This window comes from Pezoporus flaviventris, unplaced genomic scaffold (assembly GCF_033815535.1).
Source record: "Pezoporus flaviventris isolate CSIRO_AGI_PZ_B2104156 unplaced genomic scaffold, CSIRO_AGI_Pfla_v1 ptg000007l, whole genome shotgun sequence".
Lineage (NCBI taxonomy): Eukaryota > Metazoa > Chordata > Aves > Psittaciformes > Psittacidae > Pezoporus > Pezoporus flaviventris.
In genome coordinates this window covers 35192347-35206520 of record NW_026892555.1, presented here as the reverse complement: position 1 = coordinate 35206520, position 14174 = coordinate 35192347, and positions in this window count along the sequence as shown.

Genomic DNA, 14174 nt, shown 5'->3' with positions numbered 1-14174 from the left:
CTTTCCAGTGGTAGCCTTTGATTGCTGTTTGATTTCTGGCCTGACCTTGTCCATTCAGGCAAATAAACAGAAATCAGTGCCAGAGAGAGCACAGCTACTGAAAATAAACTTAGCCTATTTAGCCCTAGCTTTATTAGGCAAACAAAAAACCCAGTTTGCCAGTGTTGGACATTAGGAAGCATGAAAATAAGTGAATGGCATGGCTCTTTTTTCCATTCCTTTGGAGCAGGATGGGATTCATGTAACCTGGTGCCAGAGAAAATGCCAGGAGCTGCTGGAGACAGATATTCATCACTGCAACCCTATCTGAACACTCATTGCTACTGTACCTCCCTCAGCAGCAGTTATTTTGCCAGACTACTGTGGTAAATGATCGCTTTTGACTTGACTTGCTTGTGAGTGCTCCTTCAAGTCATGGACCATCTCATGGGGTACTGAAGGTATTATTATGTTCTGGCTACCAATGAGGATGTTAAGGTTGAAGTTTGAAAGCAGAATGGGCCAGTTTAGCAGCTCTTGTTCCAAAGTAAAAAGGTTTCACTTGACCTCCCCTCTTCTCCCCTGCACAACTGGCCTTGTCCTTGTCCTGTGGTCACTTCCGGCACCTGAGTCAATGTGTTAATCCAACAAAGAAGGGGGTAATTTTCTATTGCTCAGTGAGGGGGATCAGCTCGGCTGGGGACAGGACCTTGCACCAGGACCAGCACAAGGAAGGTGAGAGGCACACTCTGCCCCATCCTGCTGGCCAGAGCAGCTCAGCTGCCTGCAGTTGCTTGTCAAACTGCAGCCCAAAGGAAGAATGTCGTGCTGAGACAGTGAAACTGAAGACAGGGAGTGGGAACAAGGCATAAGAATTGGACAGAATATCCAGTAGGTGAGAGGTAGAGCCGCTGTCTGCCTCCACAGACACCTCACTCTCTGTTATGTCCATCCTCTCGTAATTTTCCTTCTTGTTCTCTTTACTTTTTGCAGGCACTAGTAAGGCAGGTGGTGAAGATGAGGCCAATGCCTCAAGCCAGTGCAGAGGGGTAGGCACTGAGGGAAGCACCTCCCTCATAAGCAGAAACTTGCAAATGGCTCCTCTTTTGCACATGGGTTTTGTTTTTTTTCCCTCTGAATCAATCATGAAAAACCACAAAGTGAATGAAAGGGGGTGAGCGTGTCCAAATGGCTGGTGGGCATATAAAACCAGGAAGAACCTAATTAGAAAGAGGAGTTTCTGGAGGTAGCACCTTTTTCTAGTTGGACAGCTTGAACTTGCACCTATTCTTCTAGTTGGCAGCCAGAGAGATGATCCACCACATGCCTAGGCCAGGCAGGATAAAGGGCTCCTGTGTATTTGCCCAGAGATCCTAGGGATGTTATTACCCCGCTGCAACAATGGGATGAAGAATGATGTTAGAAAAGGGTGATTGCCCAAATTTCCATGCACTTCAAACAGAATTGCTCTGAGCAAACAAGGCCGCTCAGTTCTGCCTAATGGTACACAGATACTGCATGCAAGAACAGCAGGAGGTCCCTGCTCGAGCCCAGGTGAGGGCTGCAACCAAGAACAACGATTTGAAGTGAAACCTTGGGCAAGCAGGGAACCATCTTCATGCCTGGAGGAAGCTGGAGCCAGAGCTGGGAAACCAGGCCAGTGTCCCAGGGAGGGAATGAATACAGGTGAGAGCTGGAGATGAGAAGGCATGATACAACTCTAAAAGACACTTTTCCGCTCCTGGCTGTTGCTTATCCCGGGCAGGGCTGCAGCTGGAGGAAGGCACATTCAGTAATGATTTGGTTATTACAGAGAAGAAGCTGGCAACCCAGGGTGCTTGTAAGGTGCCCCAAGCTCTAGGTGGAGATTTACCACATCCTGTGGCAAGGAACGAGTCATTAGTATCCACTTACACTGAAATCATATTTAATTCAAGACAGGTTAAGACAGAAAGCAAATAAAAACATTTACTCACAGCTGCCAAGATAGATAAACCTATAAAAGATGCAGGTGGAGAAATGAGAGAAAACCAGGCTACAGTTACGGGCTTTGAAGATAAATCAGCAAGGCCATTCCCTCATATCGAGGCATTTTGCCGCAGGCTCTCCTGACACAGTGAGGAGCAGCGAGCCTATCTTCCTCCTCAGCTTATACCTCAAGTTATGTTGGCCAAGAAGTATTTCCTCATGGGGAAATAAAGTACCTCTCGCATCTAATTTTGTTCTAAAAACCTCCCTTTCCAGGGAGGTCCACCACTTTAGTACAGAGCTCTTCCTATTTCTTCGTTATCCAGGAGACATGCTGGCCTTTCCTCTTGGCAAAAATTACTTCGTTTCTTTAGCATTACTAGGCCAGTTAACAATGCCTTGGGTGAAGTGCTAAGCCAGAGTACTGTCATGGGAAATGTACTGGCTAGATTATTTGAATGCCACTGCTTTCTTTTCCTGCCTCTCTTTTTATTATTGTTAGTATTTTTCTGTAATAATGTAAATTACTCTTTGCTCTGCCTGCTATCACTATTTTAAAGGGCATGTGGAAAAGCATAGTGGGGTTAATCAGCCTTGGTTTGGAGGGAATGTCTTGCTTCAAGCTAGTGAAGGAACTAGAGGAGTGGTTTTGCCTGCTCAAGCAGAGGTTAACTTTTGGTTGACAGGGCTTGTCTTTTCAGGGAGAGGGTGAAACAGTCCCTTCCCTTCATGGAAGAAGATAAAGGAGGATAAGGGTTGATGTGGGAAGGATGAAAAGCAGGCTGATGTGGTGCTGCAAAGTAGAAGAGGAGGTAGGGAAGTTGTGCTGGACTTGGGGAATCACTTCAAAAGGCTTATTCAATGCAAAGGACATCCTAGACTTACCTCTGTGCATGCATATGTGGTCTCCTTTCTTATCTTTCCTTGTTATCGTGTCCTTTTTCCTTTGCATCTTCCTCTTGCCTCTGCAAACTTCTTCCTTCCAGTTTTACAAAGTGACCACACATAGGGACCACTCCGAGGTACCTGTGAGCCTGCTGGCAGCAGAGTTTCCTCCCTAAACTGAAAAGGAAGTGGCCAGCATCTTTCTGTCCCCCTGTACAGCTCCTGCAAAGCTTCTTGCTCTACACATTGGCTCCTTCAGTTGCTTCATTTCTCAATGTCCAGCTCAGTGCAACCCGGGGCAACCCAGGAACACATTATGAAGTCACCAGAGAAAGGATGGGAGAGATGTCACTGTTCTTATACCTGACTGGGTAACACCCAGCTTGATAACGAGACATACTTCCCTGGAAGTGAAAGATAGCTGGCTTCAGTTCCTGGGAATGAGCAGCCAGTCTGGATGCATTTCAGATTATAGTCTGCCAGGAGCCCAGGGAATTGGCTGTGAGACCTGACACATCAGGAGCACTCCAAAGAATGCAACCTGAACCATGATGTGCAGAAGAAACTTTCAAGGAAGCACTGTACCTTCTTAGGGCAATCACCTATACACCATCTGGTTTAAATGGATAGTTTAAATGGATAAAGGTGGGGGTCTGCTTATAGAATCATAGAATGATAGAATAGTTAGTGTTGGAAAGGACCTCAAGATCATCAAATTCCAACCCCCCTGCCATGGGCAGGGACACCTCACACTAAACCATATCACTCAAGGCCTCGTCCAAAAAGGCTTTGAACACTGCCAGGGATGGAGCATTCACAACCTCCCTGGGCAACCCATTCCAGTGCCTCACCACCCTAACAGGAAAGAATTTCCTTCTTATATCCAATCTAAACTTCCCCTGTGTCGTGGTTTAAACCCAGTCAGGTAATTCGTTCGCTCACTTCCCCCCCTTTCTTGCCCTCCCCCTGCTCCCAAAGGGACAGAGAGGAGAATCAAAAAAAAATGCAACTCCCACGGGTTGAGATAAGAACAGTTTAGTAACTAAGGTATAACACAACTCACTACTGCTACCACCAATGATAATAATGATAAAAGAAATAACAAGGGAAGAGAATACAACACCTCACCACCAGCCGACCAATAATTCGCCCCCCTCAGCCTGACCAAGCACCGACCGATACCTCCTCCAACCCCGCAGTCTCCCAGCCCTTCCGGGTAACTCCCAGTTACATCCTGGGCATGACGTGCTGTGGTATGGAATACCTCTTTGGTCAGTTTGGGTCAGGTGTCCTGTCTCTGCTTCCTCCCAGCTTCCCCTCCTCCCTGGCAGAGCATGAGGCTCACAAAGTCCTTGGCCAAACCAAAACATCTCTATCAGCTCTGTTCCCGAGCCGAAAGTCAAAACACTCCACTGCACCAGCTACCAAGGAGGAGAAACATGACTGCTACTGCTGAACCCAGGACACCCTATTTAAGTTTTAACCCGTTACCCCTTGTCCTATCACTACAGTCCCTAATGAAGAGTCCCTCCCCAGCATCCCTATAGGCCCCCTTCAGATTCTGGAAGGCTGCTATGAGGTCTCCACGCAGCCTTCTCTTCTCCAGGCTGAACAGCCCCAACTTCCTCAGCCTGTCTTCATACGGGAGGTGCTCCAGTCCCCTGATCATCCTTGTGGCCCTTCTCTCGACTTGTTCCAACAGTTCCATGTCCTTTTTATGTTGAGGACACCAGAACTGCACACAATACTCCAAGTGAGGTCTCACAAGAGCAGAGTAGAGGGGCAGGATCACCTCCTTCAACCTGCTGGTCATGCTCCTTTTGGTGCAGCCCAGGATACAGTTGGCTTTCTGGGCTGCAAGCACACACTGCCTGCTCATGTTCATTTTCTCATCAACCAGCACCCCCAAGTCCTTCTCCGCAGGGCTGCTCTGAATCTCTTCTTTGCCCAACCTGTAGCTGTGCCTGGGATTGCTCCAACCTGGGATCAGCCCACCTCACAAGCGTGTCAAGGTCCCTCTGGATGGCATTCCTTCCCTCCAGGGTATCAACTGAACCACACAGCTTGGTGTCATCAGCAAACTTGCTGAGGGCGCCTCAATCCCACTGTCCATGTCAGCGACGAAGATGTTAAACAAGACCGGTCCCAACACCGATCCCTGAGGGACACCACTCGTTACTGGTCTCCAGCTGAACATTGAGCCATTGACCACAACTCTTTGTGTGCGGCCATCCAGCCAGTTCTTTATCCACTGAGTGGTCCATCCACCAAATTGAAGTCTCTCCAATTTAGAGACAAGGATGTCATGTGGACAGTGTCAAATGCTTTGCACAAGTCCAGGTAGATGACATCAACTGCTCTACCCCTGTCCATCAGTTCTGTAGCCCCATCATAGAAGGCCACCAAATTGGTCAGGCAGGATTTCCCCTTGGTGAAGCCATGCTGGCTGTCACCAAGCACCTTGTTGATTTTCATGTGCTTCAGTATGTCTTCCAGGAGAATCTGCTCCAAGATTTTGCCAGGCGCAGAGGTGACACTGACTGCTCTGTAATTCCCTGGGTCATCCATTTTGCCCTTCTTGAAAATGGGGGTTACATTTCCCTTTTTCCAGTCATCAGGAACTTCACCTGACTGCCATGATTTTTCAAATATGATGGCCAGCAGATTAGCAACTTCATTCGCCAGCTCCTTCAGGACCCGCGGATGGATCTCATCAGGACCCATGGACTTGTGCACGTTCAGATTTTTAAGATGGTCTTGAACCAGATCCTCTCCTACAGTGGGCCCAAGGTCTTCATTCTCACAGTCCCTGCATCTGCCTTCCAAGACTTGGGTGGTGTGGTCAGAGCCTTTGCCAGTGCAGACCGAGGCAACAAAGTCATTCAGAACCTCAGCCTTCTCCAAATCCTGTGTAGCCAGTTCTCCTGAGAGCTTCCTGAAGGGGCCTACGTTCTCCCTAGTCTGTTTTTTATTTGCTATGTACCTGTAGAATCCCTTCCTGTTATCCTTTATATCCCCAGCCAAGTTTAATTCTAACTGGGCCTTAGCTTTCCTAACCTGGTCCCTAGCTTCCCGGACAACATCCCTGTACTCTTCCCATGCCACCTGTCCTTGCTTCTGCTTTTTATAAGCCTCTTTTTTCCTTTGAATTTTCCTCAGCAGCTCCTTATCCATCCAAGGAGGTCTCCTGGCCCTCCTGCTGCACTTCCTTCTAGTTGGGATGCAACACTCCTGAGCTTGTAGCAGGTGATCCTTGAATATCAACCAAGAGTCTTGGGCCCCCCTGCCCTCTAGGGCTATATCCCATGGAACCTTACTAAGCAGGTTCCTGAAGAGGCCAAAGTCTGCTCTTTTGAAGTCCAGGGCACTGAGCTTGCTGCACGCTCTTCTCACTGTCCTGAGGATCTCAAATTTGAGCATCTCATGATCGCTGCATCCAAGGCTGCCCTGGAGCATCACATTTCCTCACCAGCCCTTCCCTGTTGGTGAGCACGAGGTTAAGCATGGCACCTCTCCTTGTTGGCTCCTCTATTACTTGCAGAAGGAAGTTGTCTTCCACACAATCGAGGAACCTCCTGGATTGCTTGTGCTGGGCCGTACCGTCCTTCCAACAGATGTCAGGGTGGTTGAAGTCACCCACGAGAACAAGGGCCTGCGAGCGTGAGGCTTTTCCTATCTATCTATGGAGTGCTTCATCTGCAGGTTATCCTTGATCAGGCGGTCTGTACAGATCCACCCAGTAGTGTCTCCCATAGCTATATTCCCTTTAACCCTGACCCACAAACTCTCTGTTAACTGCTCACCTGTCCCCAGACAGAGTTCCATACTCTCCAGCCTATCCCTAACATAAAGGGCAACTCCCCCTCCCCGCCTGCCAGGCCTGTCTTTTCTAAAGAGCCTGTAACCTTCCATTCCAACACTCCAGTCACAGGAGCCATCCCACCATGTTTCTGCGATGCCTATTATATCATACCCCTGTAGACCTGCACACATCTCTAATTCCTCTTGTTTGTTCCCCATGCTACGGGCATTTGTATAGAGGCATCTGAGCCGAGCTCCAACTGAAGCCGGCTCATTGGCTGGAGCGGCTGGGATATCTCTACATTGCTCCAAGCATTTATTATAGGTGCTGGCAACTGACTAGGTGTGTTGGGATGGAATGATGCCCCCCTCCCCCAACACATCTAGTTTAAAGCCTCCTTGACCAGTCTGGCAAGTCTCCTACCATGTATTCCTATCTATGTATTCCATAAATATAACCTATTTTGGGTGGGTATTAATAGATTTCTTATGGATAAATTTTTTGCAGTTTTGCTTAATCTTGTCTGGATTAAGTGCGATTTCCATGTTACTGGTTGTCCACTGGCATTCCTTGCTGAAGGTTATGGTGAACTGTTACCCTGTGGCCTCTTAACTCAAGTCTGGCTCCTTGGCATGCTCTCTAGAATATTAAAGGGCAGCAGTAGCCGTGCCTGCCCTATTTTGGCTGCAGGAGTGAGGTCTCTGAAAGCACCACAGCTCTCCACCTGGGAGCTGAGCTATTAAAGAATAAGAGATGTTGTCCTGAGAGAGACTCCCAGCAGGATCCTGCAGCAGGCCCAGTCCTGGCAGCATGATCACAAGTGGCAGATGCATCACTCTGGGATATGGAGAGCCAAGGCCTACAAGGCACAAGATACAAACTTCTGCACAAAGGGATGCTGCTTACAAAGCTGTCACCTCCATGCTCCTTCATAGCAATGGTTACGGATAGAAATAGCACCAAGGCCATGCGTACTATGTGGGTAACTGGGAGAGATGCAGTTTGTAGTCTACTCACACATAAATCTATTAGCACCTCTCTCTCCTGTTTGCACTGCAGTCCTTGGGATTATCAGAAACATCAGAAATGCACTGTGTACTGCTCCAGCTTGTCACCTCCGAAGTTTTCCCTGAAGTTAGATTCCCTGCAACAGGATAGAGATGAGGGAGGTACGATCCATGGCATTAGAAAAACAGCAGCACAAGTGACATGAGGAGGCAAAGCTTGCAATAAGCAGATCCATCAGAGGACTGATTTTGCACCACCTCTTCTTTCTTGTAGATAATGTGCAGTCATCCATGTGCTTCACTGGCAGCACAACTCTAAATGCTGTGGTAACAGAAATGCACAGTAGCTCTGGCACTGATCCTGTGCTCTACTTTGCCATCTTATCCCAGCCCTGCTTGCACCCTGCACACACCTCTCCTCTCCCCAGCTGCATTCTTCTAATCCAAAGGGTGGCTGTGGCATGGAGACCTCATAGCAGCCTTGCAGTATCTGAAGGGGGCTACAAGGATGCCGAAGAGGGACTCTTCATTAGGGACTGTAGTGATAGGACAAGGGGTAAGGGGTTTAAACTTAAAGGGGAAATATAGATTAGATATAAGGAAAAAATTCTTTACCGTGAGAATTGTGAGGCACTGGAACAGATTGCCCAAGAAAGCTGTGAATGCTCCAGTGTTCAAGGCCATGTTGGATGGGGCTTTGAGCAACCTGGTGTAGTGGAAGGTGTCCCTGCCTGTGGCAGGGGGCTTGGAACTGGATGATCTTAAGGTCCTTTCCAACCCCAACCATTCTATGATTCTATAATATGGGGGTGCCCTGTTTTCCCAGCTTCTTGACCACAATGGTAATGCAGGGAAGGTGAGGCACATTCAGCTCACAGCAGCACTCCTTACCTCAATACACAGTGCCGGAGCAGCCTTCCTCACTGCCTATAGCTGGGGTCACGGGGAGTCACCCTCTAGGCTGGGGACAGGCTGTGCTTGGCTGAGTGAGGTGGAGGCAGGGGGAGAATTTGGGGTGGGGAGGAAGAAAGCCCCAAACTCTTCTCCCAGATTGCAGTATCAGATTAATATGATGCAGTTTGCTGCCATGAACTCTTCATTCATATTGCCCAAACTTGACCACAGGGGGGTAGGACTTCATGGAGAGATGTGCATCCTCAGGCAGCCCTGAGGATTTTACTCGGATATTACTGCACAGCTGCCCCTTCCATGGCAAGGTCAAAAGCTTTGAAAAGGCATCTGAAATCTGATTCATTCTGTGGCCAGAGAACTTGCTGCCTGCCCTTTCTTCACTCACATTCTCTAAACACAGCCAGAATCAGAAACGCTAAATCCTGGGGAAGAGCAGGATGGGAGAGGGGGACACAAGACTGTACGTGCAGAGATCTGCTGCCATGCTTGGGATGCTTCCTGAAGTAACAGTTAAAAAAGACATTAATCTAATAGACTGCTGCTTGGTACAATGAACACAATGTCACAGTGGATGGCATCCCTGATCATAGCTTGAAGTGCATTCATTCAACTCCTGCCCAGCTTGAAGGCATTTCCAGCTGTTGTCCTTGCAAGCACCTGCATCTCTCATGCATCGTGCTTCCCTATACTCACATGAATCTCACATGAAGGAATGAGAGAAAGAACATGGCTGGAAAATGGCCAAAAGGCAAACTTGCTCTTCTAATCTAAGTTTCAAAAGAAAAAAAGGCATTGGCACTCAGAAATGAATAGTCATGCTGGTTTTGCTGTCTGTCTAAAGAGCATTTACAGGGGAAAGGAACACATGAAAGGAAAACTGAGAAATTTGACAAAAGAGCTAAAAGACAGAGGTACCACCTCTGTTGCCAGTCACGTGCTAAGCATGCACTTGACCAGTTCAGGTAATGCCTTCCTGCCACCACAGAACAGCATTTTTGTTTAGCTGTAATACCATAATGTCAGATCCTTTATCTTCCAGCACCAAATCCCTATTCTGTCCTGGAGGAATGACCCTCAAAGGGAATGGTCAAAAACATAATCTAGACTACCTAAGGAGCTGGGACAGAGTCTCAGCAGGTCTCTGATGTAGTGTAAAGTCATGTGCTGAGTATAACCTTAAAACCAATCTCTTCTTTGAACTACAGACCTCAGCATTGTCCTGGAGAAAAAAGATACCTGCATTCCTTTACTCTGCCAGCTGAGCTATGGAGGGGTTGTACTGAAATAGCATCAAGAGTGCCTTATGTTGAACAGACCGAGGCTGGGGAGAAACCTGACACTGGGACAGGGCTGTATCTCTGCAAAGTGATGAGCTGATGCCAGCTGGGAAGCCCAAGCTGGTTTTGTGCTGTGAAACACAAGTCACTTCTCTATTGAAACATCACTCTCCATTCCTAATGACAGAGCTGGGGTTGCAGCAGCAGATTTTAAAGGGGAATACCACAGCCTGAGCAGTAATCGTATCTATTTCCCAGTCAAAATGCCTACTGTTAAAACTCTGCAATCACCTTTTCCTTGAATTTTGGTATGGTCAGAAGTCCTCTAGAGCTGCCCCAGCTGTGCTACCTGTGTCCAGCCCTGCTGTCACAGCACCAACACCACCACAGTTAACGCAGCACTAAACAATCATGTTATTCCATAAAATGAAGGAACCTAGGGAGGAGCTGTCATTCCTTTCTCTCTGCTAGCAGAGAGACATGTAGTGATGATTTACAAACAGGATCCCATGGGATGCTGTGATAGAGTAGAGGGGAAAGGGTCACGGCTGCATTTGAAGAGCGGGAGACTGTGTTGGAATAATAAAGCATTTGGTCACTTACTCTCCAACAAGAAGCAGGATTCTCCCACTTTTCTAACTGGTGTTTTCTCCTATTTTTCTACCTGATTTTGTTTTATTTACGTCCTTTCTTCCTTCACATCGCATTTTCACTGCAGAGCATATTTTGGGGGGTGGAAAAACAAGCCTGTGCCTGTTATCTGTGGAAATTGTCCCTAGCCCTGGAGAGAACCTATTTTTAGGTAGGCAGTAGGGCAGTGCTATTTCTTCCCCACATGCAGTACTTCTTCCATGCAGTGCTTTGGACTTATTTTTGTGACTCTCCTGTGAAGCGTAGATATCTTTCCAGCAGTGATGTGTTAAGGGAATGAGGGTTTGGGAAGCCCCGGGCTTTTAAAGTTGTGTATGGCTCAGGGAGATACTGAAGCACTGATCTCGTGTTTGCTATTCCACAGCACTTGCAGCCTGTCTTTTCAGACTCACTGCTTTTGAGACTTTAGTGAATAACAGATAATTGCAGGGAAGATGAAAACACCTTGTCATCATCACCATTTGTGGTCACCCTGCCTCCCATGACCACCATTTCTCATCCCAATCTCAAGGACTATGAGAAAGACAACACTTTCTATTGGGAGGGGAGGGTGTTCTGTTTCCCTGTGGCTCCTAAAACTGGGTGACACTTAGGTCCACACGGGCCTGCTGGCAATACTGAAGGGCAGCAAGAAGCCACAGGATCCTCCTGCTCCCAGGCAGGGAGCTGAGAGCAGCGATCCCATGCATTGGTGTCCCACCAGTGGCAGAGCCACGGCCCACAGGGTAGAATCCTCAATGGAGTTCATCCGTGGACTCTCCATGTTTCAAGGTCCTTTAATCTGAATCTCTGAGGTTTCTCTGCTATAATTTATGTTGGTACTGCTGATGAATCTGGACAGAAATTATAATCTAGTTCATCTGCCCTTTGATCCCATGTTTCTGTCTGTTTACTCCCATCTGTGGAAGCTTTCTGAGCATGGATAAGGCCAGAGAAAGCTGTTTTCAAGCACAATTCAGCTCAAGTCAGGGTCCATCCCCTATTCAAAAGAATCATCCCTCTTACTGATCTTTGTAGCTTGTCCCTGAAATCCTGTGCTCCTGCATATTTGATGTACTCTCAATGGCTCACCATTAGAAATCCTTTGAGCTTGCCCCTGCTGTTATGATTTTGTATGTGCAAAAGGAAATTTTGAAAGATGTCATTATCTCCTGTGCTGGTCCTTGTTTTCTGGGAGATCTGAAACCATCTCTCTGGTAGTTTTTAGAAGGTATCAAAATACTGACCGCATATGGCCTATCGTCATGTATGAGGTACACAAAGAAAAATATATATATGTAGAGTAGAAAAATGTCATTCTCAAAAAGCAACTACTTTTGAAAATGCTTGTCATTTGCAAAGGCTGTCTTTGACAACATAAATTGACATACAAGAGTAGTTTTGGTACTTATTGTGGGATGTTGAGTGATCACAATAAAACAATGAAATTATAGGCTCATAGAATCAACTAAGTTGAAGACCTTTAAGCTCATCAAGTCCAACTGCTACTCCAGGACTGCCAAGTACACTGATAAACCATGTCACTGAGGGCCTTGTCTACATGTTTTTTGAACACTTCCAGAGGTGGTGATTACACCACTTCCTGGGCAGCCTGTTCCAATACCTGATCACCCTTTCCGTGAAGAAATTTTTCCTAATATCCAGTCTAAACCTTCCCTTTTCCTCCCATGTGTCAACTGCACTACAGAGGTTGGTGTCATCGACAGACTTGCTGGGCAAGTCGGCAAAAATGCTAGATACTGTTTGCAACTTGCACTTGTGCAGGTAGGAGGGCTTCATCTTATAGCTGGCTCATTGGCTTAGCGAGTTGTTGCAAATGTAAGTGAGATTTGAGTTCCTGCAACATGCCTGCTGTAGGTGGGAATGCTGGTGCTCACCATTCGCTGCTGAGGGGCTGCTCACTGCAGGGTAAATGGGCACAGAAAAAAGGTGGGATGGATGGAGAGCCTCCCCCCTACCTCCCCAAGGGAGGCTTAGCAGGATGGGAGGAGGGGAAGGCTGCCCTGTCATTTTATTCTAAATCTCACATGTGGGTGGGCAGAAATGGATGCAGCAGCCTCCTTTTTGTTAGGATGTTGTAGTGTTCGGGCAGCCAGAGCTTTTTGCCAAGAGGTGAGTAAGGGAGGGCAAAGCTGAGGGGAGATGGGTTGCTGGTTCCAGGCACCAACCAGCCCCGTATTCTTCCAGCAGCAGAGCTGTCTTGCAAAGCCCTCTGCTGAGCCCCAGGATCCTCAGGAATGCAGGGAGCTGCTGGAGGCAATGGGATGAAGGCAGGTATCTACTCTGCCCAGGTGAGAGTGGGCTGCTCTCCACCTGCTTTAGGGATGGCAAGGGTGTTGGGATCCTTGCTCCTCCCCAAGGATAGGCAGGAGGTGGGGTGGCTGCAGGCCAGGGCACCATCCCATGGACTGGGATGTTCCATGCCACCCATCATGTCCATTCCTGGGCAAGGAGCCTGTGCTTGCACAGCAGGCTTTGTCTCTGCTGGGCTCAGTGGACAGGTAAGTCACATGGGACATACCCTCTGGCAAAATACGCTTTTTGTCTTTGTTTTCAGGCCATGCAAGAGAGCCACAGAGCAGACTTTCTGTGACTGACACACAAGAGCTTCACAGCACTGGTACAAGAGAAGAGGTTGCAGAGGGGAATTCTGTGAACACAAAATCCTGAAACCTGAACCTGGACATTGCTCAGCCTCTTCTTCCTCTTCCAAATCCCTTTCCTAAACCCACTGCTTTACAGCTAGCCTTCCAGGCTCTCCTGGCCAACAGTCCACAGCCCACAAGCTGTTACTTGGCTGCAAAACCAGAGGAGTTAAAAGTAATGTCCATAAAAGTAAGCATATCTCTGGGAATTAGTGCTCTGGTTGTGGCAGCAAAGCCAAGTAACATTCCAAGGCAAGCAGTACTGAAAAAAAAAGTAAAAATGGTATTTTCTTCTTGGTGATGGCTGGAAAGCAGCCAGAGTTTCTGTGAGTGGGGTTAAAGCAGGCCCTCTTGCCCTTTGTTAGTCACTTGAGAGATGGCTTGATGGACAGCTGTGCATGCCAGTGGCCTTCCCTTGCAAGTGTGGAAGGGGAGGAAGAGAAGGATGACAGGGCTTCTAAGGAGAGATGGGAGGGTGCTGGGCTCTTTCTCAGTGCAAGTACTTCAAAGTCCAACCCAAGCAATTTCTGCTGAAGACTGGCTGCAGAACCATCCCCTGGATCCACTGCCTCTTGGACTTTGCTCTTCTTTCTCCTCGTTACAGTGCAGTATTGTCGTGGTTTAAACCCAGTCAGGTAACTCGTTCACTCACTCCCCCCCTTCTTTCCCTCCCCCTACTCCCAAAGGGACAGAGAGAAGAATCGAAAAGAATGCAACTCCCACGGGTTGAGATAAGAACAGTTTAGTAACTAAGGTATAACACAGATCACTACTGCTACCACCAATGATAATAATAATAAAGGAAATAACAAGGGAAGAGAATACATCACCTCACCACCAGCCAACCGATAACTCGCCCCCCCAGCCCGACCAAGCTCCGACCCATACCTCCTCCAACCCCGCAGTCTCCCAGCCCTTCCGGGTAACTCCCAGTTACATCCTGGGCATGACGTGGTGTGGTATGGAATACCTCTTTGGTCAGTTTGGGTCAGGTGTCCTGTCTCTGCTTCCTCCCAGCTTCCCCTCCTCCCTGGCAGAGCATGAGGCT